The 20,327-nt window shown below is 37.3% G+C and overlaps 1 non-coding gene across 1 annotated transcript; it reads left to right on the plus strand.

Annotated features, from left to right (window-relative positions):
* Positions 1–8,507: 8,507 nt before the first annotated feature.
* LOC121207343 (small nucleolar RNA R71) lies at positions 8,508–8,613 on the plus strand. Its single transcript, XR_005902433.1, has one exon. It is a non-coding gene; the product is annotated as a small nucleolar RNA R71 (small nucleolar RNA).
* The last annotated feature ends 11,714 nt before the right edge of the window (positions 8,614–20,327 follow it).

The following is a 20,327-nucleotide window of genomic DNA, read 5'->3' on the forward strand; positions in this document are numbered from 1 at the left end:
GTATTCCATGAAGTCTAACAATCTCACGGATGTACATTTCAGCCAACTTATTAAGAGAATAATCTGTACGTACCAGAATAAAATGAGCCGATTTAGTCAGTCTGTCAACTATTACCCAGATGGCATTTTTCTTCCCCGGAGTTAACGGTAACCCTGATACAAAATCCATAGTAATCTAATCCCATTTCCATTCAGGAGACATGATAGGCTGGAGTAATCCCGAAGGTACCTGGTGTTCAGCTTTCACTTGTTGACAAACTAAGCAATTTGATACAAACTCATAAATATCTCTTTTCATTCCACTCCACCAGTACATTTTCTTCAAGTCATTATACATTTTCGTACTACCCGGATGAACCGCTAAACAACCATTATGTGCTTCATGCAAAATCTTTTTAATCAACTCATCATTTTTTGGTACACAAATCCGGTTTTTAAACATTAAGCAACCATCAAAACCGATTCTGAAATCTGATCCCGTATCAGCTTCACACTGCTTTCTCTTAGCTTCCAAATCTTGATCATTTTTCTAAGCTTCATAAATCTCTTGTAAAAACATCGGTCTTGCTCTTAACTCTGCTAGAATTGAACCATCAACTGATACCTTTAACTAAGTGTTCATATCTTTCAAAGAAAATAACAACTTTCTGCTCAAAGCATCGGCAACCACATTCACTTTTCCCGGATGATAGTCAATAACAAGCTCGTAATCTTTCAACAACTCCAACCATCTTCGCTATCTCAAATTCAAGTCTTTTTGTGACATCAAGAACTTAAGACTTTTATGATCTGTATATACTCGGCACTTTTCACCATACGGATAATGTTGCCAAATCTTCAAAGCAAACACTATAGCAGCCAATTCCAAATCATGAGTCGGATAATTCCTTTCGTGAGATTTTAACTGTCTCGAAGCATAAGCCACCACTTTTTCTTGCATAAGTACACATCCTAAGCCATTTCAAGAAGCATCACTATACACCACAAATTCTTTACCTGATTCGGGTTGTACCAACACTAGTGCTTCAGTTAATAACTTTTTCAATTCTTCAAAACTCTATTAACATTCTTCCGTCCATTCAAATTTACATCCTTTTGAAGTAGTCTAGTCATAGGAGCGCCAATTATAGAAAATCCATTTACAAACCGCCGATAATACCCAGCTAGCCCCAATAAACTTCTAACCTTGATTACATTTTTCGGTTGTTTTCAATCAACAATGGCTGAAATTTTACTAGGATCAACCCGTATACCATCACCTAAAATAATATGACCTAAAAATCCAACTTTGCGAAGCCAAAATTCACTTTTACTGAACTTAGCATATAGCTGCTTATCTCTCAAAGTTAGCAAAACTATCCTCAACTGCTCAGCATGCTCTATCTCATATTTTGAATAAGTTAAGATGTCATCTATAAACATCACAACAAATTTGTCCAAGTATGGCCGAAATATGCGATTCATTAAATCCATTAACACAGTAGGAGCATTTGTCAACCCGAATGGCATAACTAATTCATAGTGACCGTACCTTGATCTAAAAGCAGTTTTAGGCACATCCGACTCTTTTACTCGCAGTTGGTAGTACCTAGATCTCAAGTCAATCTTTGAAAACCATGTCGCTCCTTCTAGCTGATCAAACAAATCATCAATTCTTGGCAATGGATACTTGTTTTTGATTGTCACCTTGTTTAATTGCTGATAGTCAACACACAATCTCATAGAACCATCCTTCTTTTTCAGAAATAACACGGGAGCACCCCAGGGTGAAAAACTCGGTCTCACAAAGCCTTTATCAGTCAACTCTTGCAACTACGACTTTAATTCTTTCAACGCTGCTGGTGCCATTCTATACGGAGCAATCGAGATCGGAGCTATTCCCGGTATCAATTCAATACTAAATTCTACTTCCCTGTCTGGAGGCAAACCCGAAATTCTTCTGGAAATACATCCGCAAATTCACACACAGCCGGCACTGATTCAACTTTCTTTTCAATTTCTTTTGCATACTAGATAATGCCTCTGATTTGTCTGGTTCAACCCGCAGAATTTCACCACTTTCACACTTTAATTCTATAACCTTTTCTTTGCAATTTACTATAGCATCATCCAATGTCAACCAATCCATACCCAAAATAACATCAAATTCATCAAACGGCAACAACATCAAGTTGGCCAGAAAGTAATGACCCCGAATCATTAAAGGGCATTTCTTGCATACTTTATCAACTATCACAAATTTGCCTAATGGATTCGACACCCTAATCATAAATTTTGTGTTCTCAACAGGTATATTCATACTGGACACCAATTTCATGCACACATATGAATGAGTAAAACTGAGATCAATCAAAGCAATAACATTAACATCATAAAGAGAAAATATACCAGTAATCACGTCAGGTGATGAAGCATCTTCACGTGCCTTTATAGCATAAGTTCTAGCTGGAGCCCTTGCTTCAGATTTAGCTACTGAATCTTTGGCTACATTCTTGTTGCTTGCTTCATTTCCAGTTTTTCTCAAATATCTTCCCCTTGAGTCTGCACCACTAGCTTTTACACTCTGAAATTTTTCTTTCTGGACTCTCTCTAGGCAGTCTCTAATAAAATGATTCGGAGAACCACACCGAAAACATTCATTCACTCTACATGGGCCAAAATGATTTCTGCCACACCGCTGGCACTCGGGCTTAACAAATCTCGTATTTCCCACACTAGCTGCAGAAGTAGTCTGAGATTTAGGACCCACATTTTGCTTCTTAAAATTTCCATATGATTTTCCAGCAGAAACCTGTGAACGGGGATTCATATTTCTAGATTTTCTGGATTGCTGTGAGAATGAATTGCTCGTTGGTCTTTTATTCCAATTTCTAGTCACGGCCTCTACTTTTTTCTTCTCTTTAAGTAGTTCTTCAGCCTTGTAAGCTCGATCAACCAGTACTACCATTTCTTTTAATTCAAGAATCCCAACAAATACTTTGATGTCTTCATTGATTCCGTCTTCAAATCGTCTGCACATTTTAGCCTCTGTAGGAATATATTCTCTAGCATACTTACTCAACCTGACGAACTCCCTTTCGTATTCAGTAACTGTCATGTTTCCCTACTTCAATTCAAGAAACTCTTTACGCTTTTGATCAACAAATCTTTCACTGGTGTATTTCTTCCGAAATTCTTCTTAAAAGAACTCCCAAGTTACTTTCTCTTTTGGTACTACTGAAGTCAATGTCTTCCACCAATGATAAGCTGAATCCCTCAACAATTGATATATCACATTTCAAGCATTCATCAAGTGTACAAGACAATTCATCAAATAACCGAATAGAATTCTCAAGCCAAAACTCTGCTTTCTCGGCATCATCATCAATATTTTCTCTGAATTCTTCGCCCCCTTGCTTACGAATTCTATCAACTAGAGTTCTGTGAAATTTCATCAGATCTACGCCTTGAGACATTAGGGGTACAGGTTGAGGAATCAGGGGAGGTGGGGGAGGTTGTGCATTCGGGTTCGTATGAACGAACTCAGTATACCAGGCATTCATCATCTAGAGAACGGCTTCCCGAGCCCTTTCTCCTCCTCCTTGACCAACAATAGGAGGTGCATTTTCAGCTGGCACCGCCCCTTTAGCCGGAGCTGGTGCATTACTCTCTACATCATCAGCCGTAATTGGATCAGGATCCATTTACTATAAAAAAAATCATTTAGAAGGTCAGAAGTCGTCACACTATCACAATATATATATATATGGCATGTATAGAAAAACCCGTACATACAACACATTAGTCTGAGAACCGGCTAAACCTGCTCTGATACCACCAAATGTAATGCCCCGTACCCGAGACCATCGTCGGAGTCGAATACGAGGTGTTAACGGACTTAATTCATTACTTATACAGCTCAAACAATTTATTTTTAAAACTTCTAGACAAGCTGACAATCTGCATTATAGTCTCTTAAATATTCATATCTCGAGTTCCAAAACTTAAAATCCAATTCTGTAAACTTTTCATGAAACTATACTAATATATCTATATACTAATTTTTTTATAGAATTTTTGGTTGGGCCAATTAGTACAGTTTATTAGTTAAAGTCTCCCCTGTTTCAGGGTTCGACTTCTCTGACCTCTGTGTATTACGAATCAGATTTCTCTCTGTACGGAATTTCAATGACTATGCTGTTTATTTCTATTAAAACTAGACTCAATAAGGAATCTGTACATATAAAGAATGACTTATAATTATTTGTGTACAATTTATGGTGAACTCTTAAATTAAAAATAGGGGATCCAGAAATCACTTTGGCCCTGTTTCACAAAAGTTCAAATATCTCATAAAATATAATTCATATACCTATTTTGTTCAATCCATATGAAAATAGGATCATTAAGCTTCGATTCCTTAACTTATTCATCATTTAAGTCAATTTATAATATCTTTAGTGATTTTTCAAATTCACATCATTGCTACAGCAATATTCTGTTTTATAACAAATTTCACTTTACTATAGATTTCCATGGACTAAATAGCATTTTAAACATACATGGCATCAAATATGATTTAGATTGGCCATTCCAATGGCTAATCATTCACAAACCCTTTTCTTACCAAACCATAATGATGTCATAAAATCATTTACACAAAGTGAGTATTTTGCCATACATGCCACATTCAAAATACACAAGCCATTTTACCAATTTAGGCCTTCGGATAGTGTGAAAGAGTCTTCGACCTATCCCGATTCTCAAGCCGGCTTGTCAACAACTACAATGAATGAAAATGAGGGGGTAAGCATAAATGCTTAGTAAGTTCACATGCAAATAACAAGTAACATAATCATGCAATTCCAAATAAAACATCATTTGCATAAACAACATCAAGACATTCGTGTTTCGTTTGCGTTTAATATCTTTCTATGATTTCATCATACCAAGTTCTCAACCTGAGGATTTAAGCACATACCTGTCAAATTTTCTCATTCACCACACTTACCAATATATCACCTTCGTTTTAGGCATTCTTCTCATTCACTTAAGATTCACCCGTTGAACACATCGGAATATAATTCGAATACGCGGATTTCATGAACTTAAGTGCCATACCCGCAGCTAGACAAACTCAATAGCCTGCGAAACTTATGTAGCCAAGCTACCATGTAACCCGCCCATAAGTGAACTCGCAACTCAAGGAGTTCGGATGCCTAGTTACATCTTACAAACTCAGACTCAACTCAACGAGTTCGGAACTCAAATATCCTAGTGACATGTCACTTGTATTCTAATCTATTCCCAAGGTTAAAACGGGCTTTTTCCTCGATTACACATCTTTGCCATCTTCCACGGAATATCGAAATCGATACTTCAGTGATAGTTCATACTTATCAAGTAATTCACATAATTACATATTATTCAACAATAACCACAAAACATAACATTTCATGATAATAATAAGCATCATATCATATAAATAACATTAAATTTCTTAAAATGACAATTATGTTACTACATTTACACATGAACTTACCTCGATACAAAATATTAGCAATTGAGCCTATTATTCGTAAACTTTATTTTTCCCTCGATCGCGACTTGAATCTCGTTTCTCTTAATCTATAATGCCAAATTAATCTTATTTAATACATACATTCATCAAAACAGTCTTTAATACGAACTTTGACAAAATTACATTTTTGCCCCTAAACTTTTGCATAATTACACTTTTACCCCTAGGCTCGGGAATTAAACTTCATTCCTTATTCTTATGTTTTATGACATGCTGATCATTTTTCCCTTCTATAGAAACATCAAATTCACACTCTAACATGTACTTATGACTATTAGGTATTTTTACCTATTAAGCCCTTTTACTCGTTTTCACTTAAAACTGAGCAATACAAGTTGTCTAACATAATTTAAAACCTCATATTCTATCATAAAACACCAAAATACAAAAATTTCACATATGGGTATTTTTCCAAATATGAACCCTAGGTTGAATTATTGCTAGCATAAGCTTAATCGAGTTACCAAGATTCCAAAAACGTAAAAAACATTAAAAACGGGGCTTGGAATCACTTACTATGGAGCTTGGAAGCTTGAAAAAAACCCTAGCTATGGAGAACCCTCGGCCTAATGAAGAAGATGGACAAAAATTGGCTTTTAATTTTGTTTTTAATTCATTTTAATAACTAAATACCAAAATGCCCTTCCTACTAAACTTTCAAAAAAATTCCATCAATGTCCAATTTTTGTCCATAGACTTAGAAATTGGTCAAATTCCTATTTAAGACCTCCTCATTAATATTCCAAAGCAGTTTCATACTAAAAACTCCTAGAATGCAAGTTTTGCAAATTATTCGATTTAGTCCCTAATTTCAATTTAAGCACTTTAGGCATAGGATTTCATCACGAAATTTTCAAACAATCATGAAATCATATCATAAACATCAAAATAATTATAAAATAGTTATTTCTATCTTGATTTTGTGGTCACGAAACCACTATTCTGTTTAGGCCCTAATTCGGGATATTACAGTTTACACTCCTTATCCCTATTATCAATTTTATCAACATAAAGTTTAGGACAAATACTGTTTACCTTAAAAGTGCCGAATTTGGGATGAATTGCCTCAACTGTACCATATGGGAAAATATTGAGTATCGTAAGAGGGATTGTTCTATTAGGTTCAGAAGTGGCAATGCGAGGATCTGCTGCATCCAGCAGTACTTTGTCTCCAACCTTAAGTTGATTTGGTGAGGTATTGAGCTCGTCCTGGCTTGGTTTTGGTTTATGGTGAGTTCTTAGTTTATGGTGAGTTCTCGGTTAATGTGTCCGCCATTCATCTAGCTCATCGATTTGTAGCCTTCGTTCTTCATAGATAGGTCATTTGATGTTGCTTGAACATGGCTCATAAATGCTCTTCAAACCTGTTTCCTGCAAAGTAGGCTGCACCACATGGTCAGTTTTAATAGTATGATTTATACAACCACCTTCAATTTTCGATGTGCTATTCGAATTATAAGCTTGAAGGGTGATTGTTTCATCTCCCACACGAATGTGAGTTCACCTGTACCAATATCAATTATAGTTGTAGCAGTTGCTAAAAAGGGCCTCCCTAAAATTAAAGGAACGTTACTGTCCTTCTCTATGTCTAGAACAACGAAATCAACTGGGAATATAAATTTGTCAATTTTAACGAGTACATTTTCAATAATCCCCTAGGAAATCTGATTGTTTTATCGGCTACTTGAATACTCATCCTAGTTTGTTTGGGTTTCCCAAGACCTAGTTGCTTAAACATTTTGTAAGGCATGACATTGATACTAGCCCCTAAATTAGCCAAAGCATTATTAACATCTAAGCTACCAATTAAACAGGGAATCGTAAAACTCCCTGGATCTTTCAATTTGTTGGCCGGCTTATTCTGTAGTATGGTTTAGCAAACCGCATTTAGCTCCACATGCGACGCCTCATCCAACTTCCGCTTATTTGTTAAAAGCTCCTTTAAGAATTCGACTACGTTCGGCATCTATGAAAGCACTTCAATAAATGGTAAGTTAATATGTAATTTCTTTAAAAGTTTAAGAAATTTACCAAATTGGTCGTCTGAGTGGTCTTTCCTTGTCGCATTTGGGTATGGTACACGTGGTTTGTACTCTTTACTTACTTATTTCTGGTCATTGTGGTCCACCTCATCTTTTTCCTTTACTTACCACAGTTTCTTGCCTCAGTTCTGGTTCATGTGCAACTAACCCTTCCTCATCTTGAAAGGTAATTGCATTGAGCTTCTCCCTTGGGTTAGATTCAGTGTTACTCGGCAGGCTACCTTGTGGTCATTCAGATATTAATTTAGCAAACTGGCCTATCTGAGTTTCGAGCCCTTGGATCGATGCTTGTTGATTCTTAAGTGCTGTCTCAGTATTCTGAAAATGAGTTTCTGACATCGAGATGAATTTTGTTAGCATCTCCTCAAGGTTTGGCTTCTTTTACTACTGGTACGATGGTTGTTGAAAGCCTGGAGGGGGTGGTGGTCTCTGATTACCTTGGCCTCCCCATGAGAAATTTGGGTGGTTCTTCCATCCTGCATTATAAGTGTTACTATAAGGATTATTTTGAGATCGAGGGTTATTACCCATATAATTTAATTGCTCATTCTCCATTTGTGGCCATTGGGTGAGTATTTTGAATTGCTCGATCCTCCTCTACTTGCTTTGCATTGCATTACTGGGTGAACCTGTGAAGAACCAAAGAAACCATCAATTTTTCTATTCAAAAGTTCTACCTGATTCGAGAGCATGGTGACAGAATCAACGTTAAAATGCCAGTTGCTTTTTTCGGCTTTGTCCTCATGAGTTGCCACAAATAATTATTCAGTTACATCTCTTCTATGAATTTATAAGCATCCTCAGGTGTCTTATTATTGATAGTTCCTCCAGCAGCCATGTCAATCATCTATCTAGTCGAAGGATCTAGGCCATTGTGAAATGTTTGAACCTGTAGCCAGAGTGGTAACCCATGGTGGGGCCATCTTCTAAAAAGGTCCTTGTATCTCTCCCATGCATCATAGAGTGTTTCTAAATCCATCTGTAGAAAAGAAGAAATATCATTATGTAATTTGGCTGTTTTAGTCGACGAAATATATTTTAATAAAAAAATTTCGGTCATTTGTTCCCAAGTAGTGATTGACCCTAGTGGTAATGAGTTCAACCACTGTTTAGCCTTATTCCTCAACGAAAAGGGAAACAACCAAATGCGAATGGCGTCATATGAAACGCCATTGATTTTAAAAGTGTCACAAAACTCTAAGAAATTCACCAAATGAGCGTTTGGGTCCTCGTCCTACAAACTATCAAACTGAACAAACTGTTGGATCATTTGAATGGTGTTAGGTTTCAGTTCAAAATTATTTCCAGCAATAGCAGGCCTAACTATGCTCGATTCAGTTCCTGTTTAAGAAGGTTTAGAATAATCATACATAGTACGCGAAGCAGGATTCTGATTAGTAGCAATCGCAGGAGGTAGTGGATTCTCTTGGTTTTCAGTCATCTCCTCGGTTGTAGTGTGAATATCATCCTCTTGCTCTTCCTCTATGTATCTTAGGCTTCGCCTTATTTCTCTTTGGTTTCTGCGAACTGTGCGATCGATCTCACTGTCAAACAGTAATGGTCCCAACGGGTTTCTTCTAGTTATACACTATAAAAACCTGCCAGAAGCGAATAAAAGAAAAATTAGAAAAGAAAATAAAATTTTAAATTGAAAATAAAGTAAAATGGCTAAAGTAATAAAAATCGAGTGTTCCTAATATCTTAGTTCCCCGGCAACGGCGCCAAAAACTTGATTTGTGATATTCGCGACAAGTTTTAAAAAATTTATAATTAATCGTTCTTGAAACTAACTATTATCACGATAAAGGCAAGTGTACCTATCGAACAGTAGTAAGACCGGATTGTTGAACCTAAAGGAACCAAGAGTACTAGTAATTACTTTCTTTTTATTATCTAGCCTAAAAATTAAGAGATTTGTTTATCTACACTAATTAACTAAACTAAGAGTGCACAGAGAGAAAATTGGGGAAAAGCTTTTGGGAAAACTCGTTTGATTAAGACAATACCCAAGGAAAAATCCAGCTAGACTTCACTTGTTATTTTACTCTGAAACAGACGATTTATTGATTTGACTTGATCTGTACAAATACCTAAGTTATATTATTATCTCTCTCAAGACTAATAACGTCTAACCCTAGGTTCATTAATTGAAATCTCTTTCTAATTAACGCCCTAGTGTTGCATTAACTCGATCTATGGATCCCCTTATTAGGTTTTACTCTAATCTAAAAAAATCTTGTCACCCTATCTCTAGGCGTGCAATCAACTCCGCTTAATTACGACAAATTTACTCTTAGATAGGGACTTTTGGTTCTCTGAGTAAGCGCATTAACTTGAATCAATATCATGGAATATTAAGACAATAATTAAGAACATATAATTAAGAACAAGTCAAATATTTATCATACAGTTCAGATAATAATAACAATATCCATCTTAGCTTTCATTCCCCTTAGGTATTTAGGAGGTTTAGTTCATAATTATAAAATAAAACATCTCAGAAGAATAATGAATACAAAACATAAAGAAAACCCAAAACTCCTGAATGGAAATTGAAGGGAGATCTTCAGTCTTAATGAATAATCTAGCTTCTGAGATGGATCAATCGGCTTTCTTCAAGTAATTCTTTGCTTCCTACTCTGTGTGTCTATTCTAAGTGCCGCCTCAGGTGTTTAAATAGGCTTTAGAATGCCTAAGAGCCCTCAAAATTGGCATTTTCCGAATAGGACTATACTTGGGTTTGACAGGGACACGCCCGTGTGCGATTGCTCTAAACCATGGTCAAGGTTGTTAAATAGGCACGGGCATGTAGTCTACCCATGTAAGTCATGCTTCAATCCTACCAAATAGACACGGTTATGTGGCTTACTCGTGCGAGGAAGTCCAGGCCGTGTTGATTTCCCATGTGGGTCCATTTTCTCCATTTTTGGCCCGTTTCTCGCTCTTTTTACTCTCCTATGCTCACCTAAGTATAAAACATGAAATTAAAGAATTAGGAGCATCGAATTCACCAAATTTAAGGAGAAACAATCCATAAATGTGCCAAGCATGGGATAAAAATATGTATAAATTATGGTTTATCACTTGACATGATTTATTTTAACATACTAATCCTGAAAAATATACCCCAAATATTTTATTTAAAAGAAAACGAGAAAAAATAAGTATCCGATAAAATGAAAGACTTTATCCCGCTCAATTTTATCTCTCCAATAATGTTTTAAGCACTAAACATTAACTTACCTGGAAAAACTTGGTGAATAGTAAATGGACTAGGCCAAAGTGTTTTCAACTTAGTTGGAAAATCTATTTAATCTCTCCTTGAATAGCTTGAAATTTTCATATGAGAAAGTTCAGAATTCTACTAACTCATTAAGTTGAAGCATTTGTTTCTCTTTGGCAAGCTTGGGGTCCAAATTGAGCTATTGGAGAGCCCAATAAGCTTTATCTTCTAACTCCAAGGGAAAATGACAGGCTTTCCCAAAAATCAACCGACAGGGAGACATCCTTAAAGGTGTTTTGTGTGCTATCCTATAGGCTCATAAAGCATCATCTAGTCTATTGGACCAATCTCATCGATTTGGACAATCTACCTTATATAGTATGTCTTTTTTCTCTTTGTTCGCTAGTTCAGCTTGCCTATTTGTCTGTGGATGGTAAGTTGTGGCAACCTTGTGCTTCACTCCATGTTTGTAGAGTAACCATTTCAACTATTTGTTCACAAAATTGGACCCTTAATCCCTAATGATAGACCTAGGAGTTCCAAACCTTGTGAACACATGTTTTTGCAAAAACTTCATCACAATCTTTATATTGTTTGTCGAATATGCCTCAACCTCAACCCACTTACATACATAGTCTACTACTACCAACATATATTTTTGACCTAAAGACGGAGGGAAATGAATGAGAAAGTCAATACCCCAAACATTGAATAATTTTACCTCATTGATGTTCGTCCGAGGGCATCTCATTTCTGTCGGTGATGTTTCCAACTCTCTGGCATCGATCACAACTCTTTATGTAGCTATACACATCTTTGAATAACGTTGGCTAAAAGGATCTACCTTTCAATATTTTGGCTATAGTACGTGTACCTTTGAAGTGTCCCCTACTCGGAGCTGTGTGACAATGATATAAAATCTTATGTACCTCATTTTCTTCAATCCATCTCCTGATCATTTGATCTACACACTTTTTGAACAAATATGGCTCTTCCTAGAAATTGTACTTCACATCGTGTAACACCCCTTACCTGTGTCCGACGCAGGGACATGATACGAGGCATTACCGGACTTAAATATAAACATACACACAAAATCGAGCCATAAAATTTCTTTGAGTATGAAATTGCGCCTACACATACATATCTTCCCTATTGCGGGCCTACAAAGCCCAAAACATGCATCGGGGGTGGCTCGGGATAAAATCGAGAACTTTAAAAAAACTTGGAAGATTTTTCATAAAAGGGCGTCACACGCTCGTGTCTCTAGACCGTGAAACTCTATGTTTATGACGTCATCATCAATTAAAGATCACACGGCCAAGTCACACGCCCATGTCCTAGGCCATGTGGCGAATTTAATTTTCGTATTAAAAGTTTAAACTTCACACGATCTGGGCACATGCCCATGTCCGAAGGCTGTGTCCTCCACATAGTTGAGACACACAACCGTGTCTCTACCCGTGTGTTTACTACCATGCATACTAACTTGTAAAACTAGGTTGCAGGGGACACACGGCCGGATCACACGCCCATGGGGGCAGACCGTGTGTCACACACAATTTAGACACACGTTCGTGTGTCTGCCCATGTGGGCAATTTTGAGGCTAATTCGCAAGCCCTTTTGTCACCCTCATTAACACATACATACTTATATATATATTAATGATGATCATCATAGCAAAAATGGGTTACTTAGACCTCCTTAGCTTTAACTCATGCATGGCAAATACATGTCAAAGTACATAAAATTCAGACTCCATGACTTGGTAAATTCATTCAAGTTATTTCTTTACCTTAAATCATGCCATAACCTTACAAATTGACATCATCCATCCATTATCAACTACCAACTCAACACATATCTCAAGAACAGTAGCACATTTCATGCATGCAATAATATTTAGGGTTACAACCCAATAGTCAATATGAGCCACATCTCATGGCTAAATACAAAATGAAATAATATACTAACATGAGCCATCACTTTTGACTAACCAACATGACATATATAAAAAATACTAAGTCCCCTGTACATGCCATATTTAAATGTATTAAACCAAATATAACCCAAAAGATTTGTTGATAGTGTAACTCGAGCGTCGACGTCCACGATCCCCGAGCTAACTTGGCAATGCTAAAAGGAAAGGAAAAGAAAGGGGGTAAGCACAAAGCTTAGTAAGTTGTATGTAAATAATAAACAATATAGATCATGAAAATTTCATGTATCAAACATGCTACTAATTATCAATTTACACATGATGAACTTAGTGAGGATTGACAATAAATGCCTTTGAACTTCATAGGTTATCTTACTCTTCCTTACTCAAGCTAAATTTTCATCAAGAACCGAGTTCAATACTCATGAGGTTTACATACATACTTGTACTACAACTTTCTTACTCATATCACTCCACTTATTAGCCTTAACCGTGAATGGCCCATTGAACCACTTGGAATAATGAAGGCTGTTCAGGATTATCGTACACCAAATAGGGTGCCAAAGCCATGTCCCAGACATGGTCTTACATGGGACTACATATCGATGCCATATCCCAGATATGGTTTTATACGAGGTCTCACATCGGTGCCGATGCTGTGTCCCAGACATGGTCTTATACGAAATTAGTTAATGATGCCGAAGCCATATCCCTGATATGGTCTTATACGGGATCTCATTTCAATGCCAATGCCATGTCCTAGACATGGTCTTACACGGGATCTCATTAACCATGGTGTCACGATATCCGAATCCCAAGTATTCATCAAGGTCACCCGGGATTTTCGAGATACAAAGCTATCCTCTATTTGTCATCGAATCATCACAAGTCAAGTTCAATAAAGACATACATACACATTCCTTACAAAACAAGTATTAGATAGATGATAATGAAATTGTTGAATTACTTACCCACAAACTTACCCTAGTTCCAAAATGTTGTTAACTTTACGTTTTAGTCCTAAACCTTGTTTTTCCCTCGGTTTAGGTCTGGACTCCATTTTTCTTGATCTATAATAACAAAGTTTACTTATTTAATTATCACATTGATCAAACCAGTCCTTAAATCACAATTTTACAAAATTATAGTTTTGCCCCTAAACTTTCACTAAATTATATTTAGTCCCTAGGGTCGTATATTGAAATTTACTCATTTTCTTTATTACCCAAGCCTAGTCGAATGTTTCTTGTACTCATAGAAACCCACATTACTCATCAAAAATAGATTTTTATCACTTGATTTATATCTTTTTCAATTTAGTCCTTTTTAAGTGTTTTCATGCAAAATCACTTAGTAAAAGATGTTAAACACACCTCAAGCTATCATATTCTTCCATTAAACATCAAAATACACACATCTCATGCATGGGTCAAAATTCTAATATGAACTCTAGCTTAAAATATGGCTAGGAACGGGTATATCATGTTACGAGGATTTTAAAAATGTAAAGAACATTAAAAACGAGGCTAGGGAACACTTACTTCCAAGCTTGAAAAGTTTGAAAACCTTAGCTATAGTTCCCCCCAAAATTCGACAGCCAAGGAGGAAGATGAGCATGATTTTTGGCTTATTTTGCCCTTTTTAGTTCTTTTATTAACTAATGACCAAAATGCCCCTCTTTACTAACCTTTAATTTTTGTCCATCAAAGACCATTTTTGTCAAAAATTATAGAAATTGGGCAAATAGCTATTTAAGACCTTTTAACGTATAATACCAAGCAAATTTCATGTTAAAAGCTTCTAGAGCTTAAGTTTTGTAATTTATTCAATTTGGTCCCTAATTTACAACTAGGCACCTTACACATAGAATTTCTTTATGGAATTTTCACACAAGCTGCATTTATATCATAAACCTCATAATAGTCATAAATTAATTATTTTTATTTTGAATTTGTTGTAACACCCCAAACCCGGCCCGGACGTGTCACATTGAAGTGTTTTGTCAAAAACCTTGTTTTCATCGAAAACCCTTCTTTAGAATAAAAACCTGGAGTAGAATCCCAGCTTGTATTTGCTGCTTTCAAAGTGAGGTGTATTTTTCAAAAAAAACTATTCCTTCTTGTATAATAATAATTACTTTGTAAAATCTTTTTTCAGTTGCGGAAGCTTTATTTAAAAGAGATGATCTATGGAAACTTGTCATTTAAAAATTGAGTTGCGGAAACATAGTATTTAAAAACAGTTATGGTTTTGAGAAAACCATGTTCTACTTCTAGCAAATATAAAGCATAATAATAAATACAATCCTAATTTGAATAATAACCAGAGGAAATGCCTTATTACATTTCGAACTGAAATAATTTTAAATACTAGAAATTATAGGCTTAAGAGAAGAAGTCCAAGTCGTCTTGCTAGCTGGCCACCTAGGAGTTCCTCCAACCGTCGAACCACCTACTGAGGATCACATGAGAAAAATAAAAGAGGGGGTGAGTTTTCGAAAACTCAGTGTGTACAACCCTTGGCAAATAGAAAAGCATGCAATAGCAAGTCTTTTTGGGCCTGAGCCCAATTCAATACTATAACAAAAGTAAAGCAACCAAATATGCACGAATCCCACCCATCCAACCGCTACACACCATCTCCATCCCCCAATACACTCCATGTGGGGATATAAATATCGACCCACCCATCCAATACACTCCAATGGTAGCCTGGTTCCGGTACTACCTAATGTTGCAGCAAAGCTGCTAATCATATATTGGGCTTAAAAAGCGATCAGTGGATCCACGACCATCAAGCAACCATGTGATCCTCATATACTTCCTCCGTTCCATAATTCCTAACCCATATGCAACCTAAACAGAATATCATATGAATGTAGCAGGTACACATGCACATCCAGAAATCTTATATTCAACGCATAGGATTATTTTAGTCATTCTCACCCTTAGGGGCATTTCAATAATTTCTCTTTATTATATGTTTATTACTTACCTTGGCCCATGAACAAGTCTGAATTGGCTAAAGTGAACAGACACTATGCACCAGGTAGGATTCCAAAGAAGAAGAGGTGAGTTATTAAGACCGCTTAAGTACCAAGCTCTCTCTAGATCCAATCCTAGACATGCATATACCCATTGCCACACCTTAACCTTATGACTCATCCACGGTCGCAATTAATTAACTAATTAAGTTTTATTCCTGATTGAGTTGTTACCAAAAAATTGGGTCCACAACCCCTTACTAAACACTAACAGATCCATACTTATTCATTTGACCCCTTTAGGTCCAATCTCATTCATATGGCCCATTAGGCCCAATCACTTTCATATAGCCCGTCAGGCACAATGGCATTCATAGTCATGCAATCATATCATTTTTCATCACATAGTATCGATTTGCCAATTTTGCCTATTATGGGCGCTACAGCCCATCCGGCCCATTTAGCCCATTCTGGCCCAGTTGGCCAATAAACATCCCAAGTCCATGCAATCGCTCTTGGGGCCTCTGATAACCTATCAGTTTCCCTTTTATGAGTGTTCGCGCACTCGCAAGACAATTGTAGCCAAATTTTGACTTTTCAGCATTTTAGCTTTTCCGCATTTCAGGATTTGCCGGTTTACTCTGTGTGTGCAGTGTAGGTACACACTAGGTACTAAAACGTGTCGCGATCTCCTGAGCCACGAACCTACAAATGATGTCACTCAAAGATTAATCACACACTTATCAAATATGATCACCAAAAATTGAAAATCTCACCTTTGCCTTACCTTGAACGACAAGCCTTAACAGCTCTTCCTTGATCACTAATCACGAGTATTTCTTAAATCTACATCAATCTTAATCATTAAGAACCAAACAACAAGTGACTCGCAATCATCTTAGGTCACTCTTAAATCATCCATGGCCATTTGGCCAACCTTAACCAATAAAAGAGGAATACTTACCCAAAATCGCAAAACGCCTAATGAACGATTCGGCAGAGATCTAAAATTCGAGATTTGATACTAATCCCCTACCCAACAGATTTAGAAAGAGTGAGGGAGAGAAGAAATCGGTACTAGGAAGACCAATTAAAATAAAGTAAAGCACTTACACAAGAATCGATCGGCCAGCGTTGAAGAAAAAGTGGCGGCATAATAGGATTTTGGCTAAAAGATATTTGGCTTTAGAGAAAGTAACTAGGAGCGAGAAAGAAAAGAGTTTGGTGAGAATGGAAGGGAAGAAATTGGCACAAACTAAAAGAGAAAGAATAAGGGATTTCAGCTTTTAGATATTTGAAGAGAAAAGTGTTTTCGATAAACAGAAAGGAAGAATTCGACATTAGCCTTGAATTTCCAAAATCAGCACCTATATATACTATAGCCGAATTTACCTATCCCCAAATTCCCAATTCGGCTCCACTTCTCTACACCCCTAATCTCCTATCTTTCTCCCTGATAACTCCTCAATCGCTTTTTGAAATTTCTCTTCTAATCACTCCCTTTAGAGTTCACATCCAATGCCACTACTGGCCATTTGTTGAGCAAAAATAAATCCTTCTTTTGAGCAAGGAGGGATTCGAACCCCAAACCTCCTTGCCATGCATGTGACGCCACCTCTAAGCTCCACATGTGACTATACTTGCCACTCCAACACAATGCTCCTTTTATCCAGTTCCTCCTTCATTTATTTAAAAGCTAAACTACTTGCCATCAAGGTTCTTTTAATTATTAAACTATAATTTCCTTCACCACAAAGTTCAAACTCTAACCTTAACCAAGGCCTATTATCACATAAATAACACTTGAGTAGGAATATTAAGAACACCTTATATCAAAACCATCATGAAAAGAAATTTTGGGATTTTTGGGGCGTTACAACTCTACCCCATAAAAGAAATTTTGTCCTCGAAATTTCCAACTATCAGTACAGCTGCATAACACAGGCTACCACACCACGCTCCTGCTGCACACTCTAATTCCAAACTAAGTAAATAGCACACTATGGGTAAAGTATGCACCAGTATTCACCTCTAGAGTGTCTTCGTCCTCTCAATGACGTGCTGCATAGACCAACGCTGGCTGTCTCGCCTCAGCATGACCAGTACCTCTGCCCGGTGCTCCACGACCCAAAACGTTTCCACCCTTGGCCTGACCACAGTCTCCAGGCGGCTGCTGACCACCGCTCAGTGGCTATCCATTAGCTCTACCAAAGACTTGCCTCTGATCTGGTCTTTTGGGACATTCTTTGAGACGATTCTCCATGGAACCACAACTCAGACAGGCTCTTGTTCTCCTCTAGCACTCTCTTGCTTGACTTTTTCCACAAGTAGCACAAGGCGGCACCCGTAGATTGAAAGCAGGGGGCCCTACTCTAACCAGCCCATTAACTCCGGCCCTAGCCCCAGGCCTCTGTCCAACACGAGGAGTCTCAGCCTCTCTTTTATTCTTACCCCTTTGTGGAGCTATCAATACTCTAAGGCTATCCCTAAGACCATCCCCAAACCTAACGCAACGCTCATAGTTCGTTGCCATCGTAACTCTTGCATACCTACTAAGGCGTAAAAATTCCACCTCAAACTCCGCCACAAATTTGTTTCCCTGGGTCAAGTTCAAGAATTCCTTCCTTCTAGCATCCACATAACTCGCACCCACATACTTCCCTTGAAACGCAGTTTTGAAGGATTCCCAAGTGACTTGCTCAGGTTGGGTGCCCTCTTTCACTGTCAGCCACCACTAGTAAGCTTCTTCCCTAAGTAGTGACACTGCCCCTTTCAACTTTTGTTCAGGTGAACAGTCCAAGTCCTCCATTATCCTTTCAATGGCCTCCAACCAATATTCAACCACGTTAGGAGCCACACCAGCCATGCCCTTATTGGGCCCTGCGACCCTTTCCAAAATCTTCAGCATTGCCTGTGACAATGCATCATCCCTCGCGGCCCGATCATACGGTCCAGTCTCAGCCATAGGTGAGGCCGGAGCCTCTTCTACTCAAACATTGGGCACATGACCCGATGTTGACGATTCAGCCCTAACACTTTCGCGGCCTTTGCCACGGCCCCTTGCACCTCTTCTAGCATTCATCGTTGATTCATGTATTATTTAGATGAGAAATTTTATGCAGTTTTAAAGTTTCAATAATTAAGTCGATGTTTTATGAAAGTATTACAAAGAAAGTTGTTTTTGTAAATCCTCTACAGTTTCAAGGTCCTACGGGCTACAGTTTCACTCCAACTAAAAGCCTTAGTATAATCATCTAAAGTAGCCCACTGACTATCTACAGTATATCAAATTAAACAAGCTTAAAAATAAAAGAACTTACTCGGTTCGACATTGGAGACTCGGTGTGCCGCACATCAAGAACTTTTTCCAAAACATTGTGATCCAATTCTTTTTTAAAAAAAAACAAACCCAAATAATAAGGCCCACTTCACAGCTCAAGTTTTGCAACCTGGCTTTGATACCACTAAATATAACACCCCAAACTCGGCCCAGACGTTAGGGCTGAATCCAGTGTGTCATATTGAAGTGTTTTATCAAAAACCTTGTTTTCATTGAAAATCCTTCTTTAGAATAAAAACCTGGAGTAGAATACCAGCTTGTATTTGCTGCTTTCAAAGTGAGGTGTATTTTTAAAAAATCTATTCCTTTTTGTATGATAGTAATTACTTTGTAAAATCTCTTTTCAGTTGTGGAAGCTTTATTTAAAATAAATGATCTATGAAAGCTTGTCATTTAAAAATTGAGTTGCGGAAACGTAGTATTTAAAAACAGTTATGGTTTTAAGAAAACCATGTTCTACTTCTAGTAAATATAAAGCATAATAATAATAAATATAATCCTAATTTGAATAATAACCAGAGGAAAGGCCTTATTACATTCCGAACTGAAATAACTTTAAATACTAGAAATTATAGGCTTAAGAGAAGAAGTCCAAGTCGTCTTGCTAGCTGGCCACCTCGGAGTCCCTCCAACCGTCGAACCACCTACTGAGGATCACATGAGGAAAATAAAAGAGGGGGTGAGTTTTTGAAAACTCAGTGTGTGCAACCCTTGGAAAATAGAAATGAATGCAATTGCAAGTCTTTTTGGGCCTGAGCCCAATTCAATATCATAACAGAAGTAAAGCAATCAAATATGCACGAATGCCACCCATCCAACCGCTACACACCATCTCCATTCCTTGAAACACTCCATGTGGGGATATAAATATTGACCCACCCATCCGATACACTCCAATGGTAGCCCGATTGCGATACTAGCTAACATTGCAGCAAAGCTGGTAATCATATTTTGGGCTTAAAAAGCCATCGGTGGATCCACAGTCGTCAAGCAACCATTAGATCCTCATATACTTCCTCTATTCCATAATTCCTAACCCATATGCAACCGAAACAGAATATCATATGAATGCAATAGGTACACATGCACATCCATAAATCTTATATTCAACACATAGGGGTATTTTAGTCATTCTCACCCTTACGGACATTTTGATAATTTCTCTTTATTATGGGTTTATTACTTACCGTAGCTCGTTAACAAGTCCTCGTTGGCTAAAATGAACAGACACTATACACC

This window comes from Gossypium hirsutum, chromosome A09 (genome assembly GCF_007990345.1).
Source record: "Gossypium hirsutum isolate 1008001.06 chromosome A09, Gossypium_hirsutum_v2.1, whole genome shotgun sequence".
NCBI classification, from domain to species: Eukaryota; Viridiplantae; Streptophyta; class Magnoliopsida; order Malvales; family Malvaceae; genus Gossypium; species Gossypium hirsutum.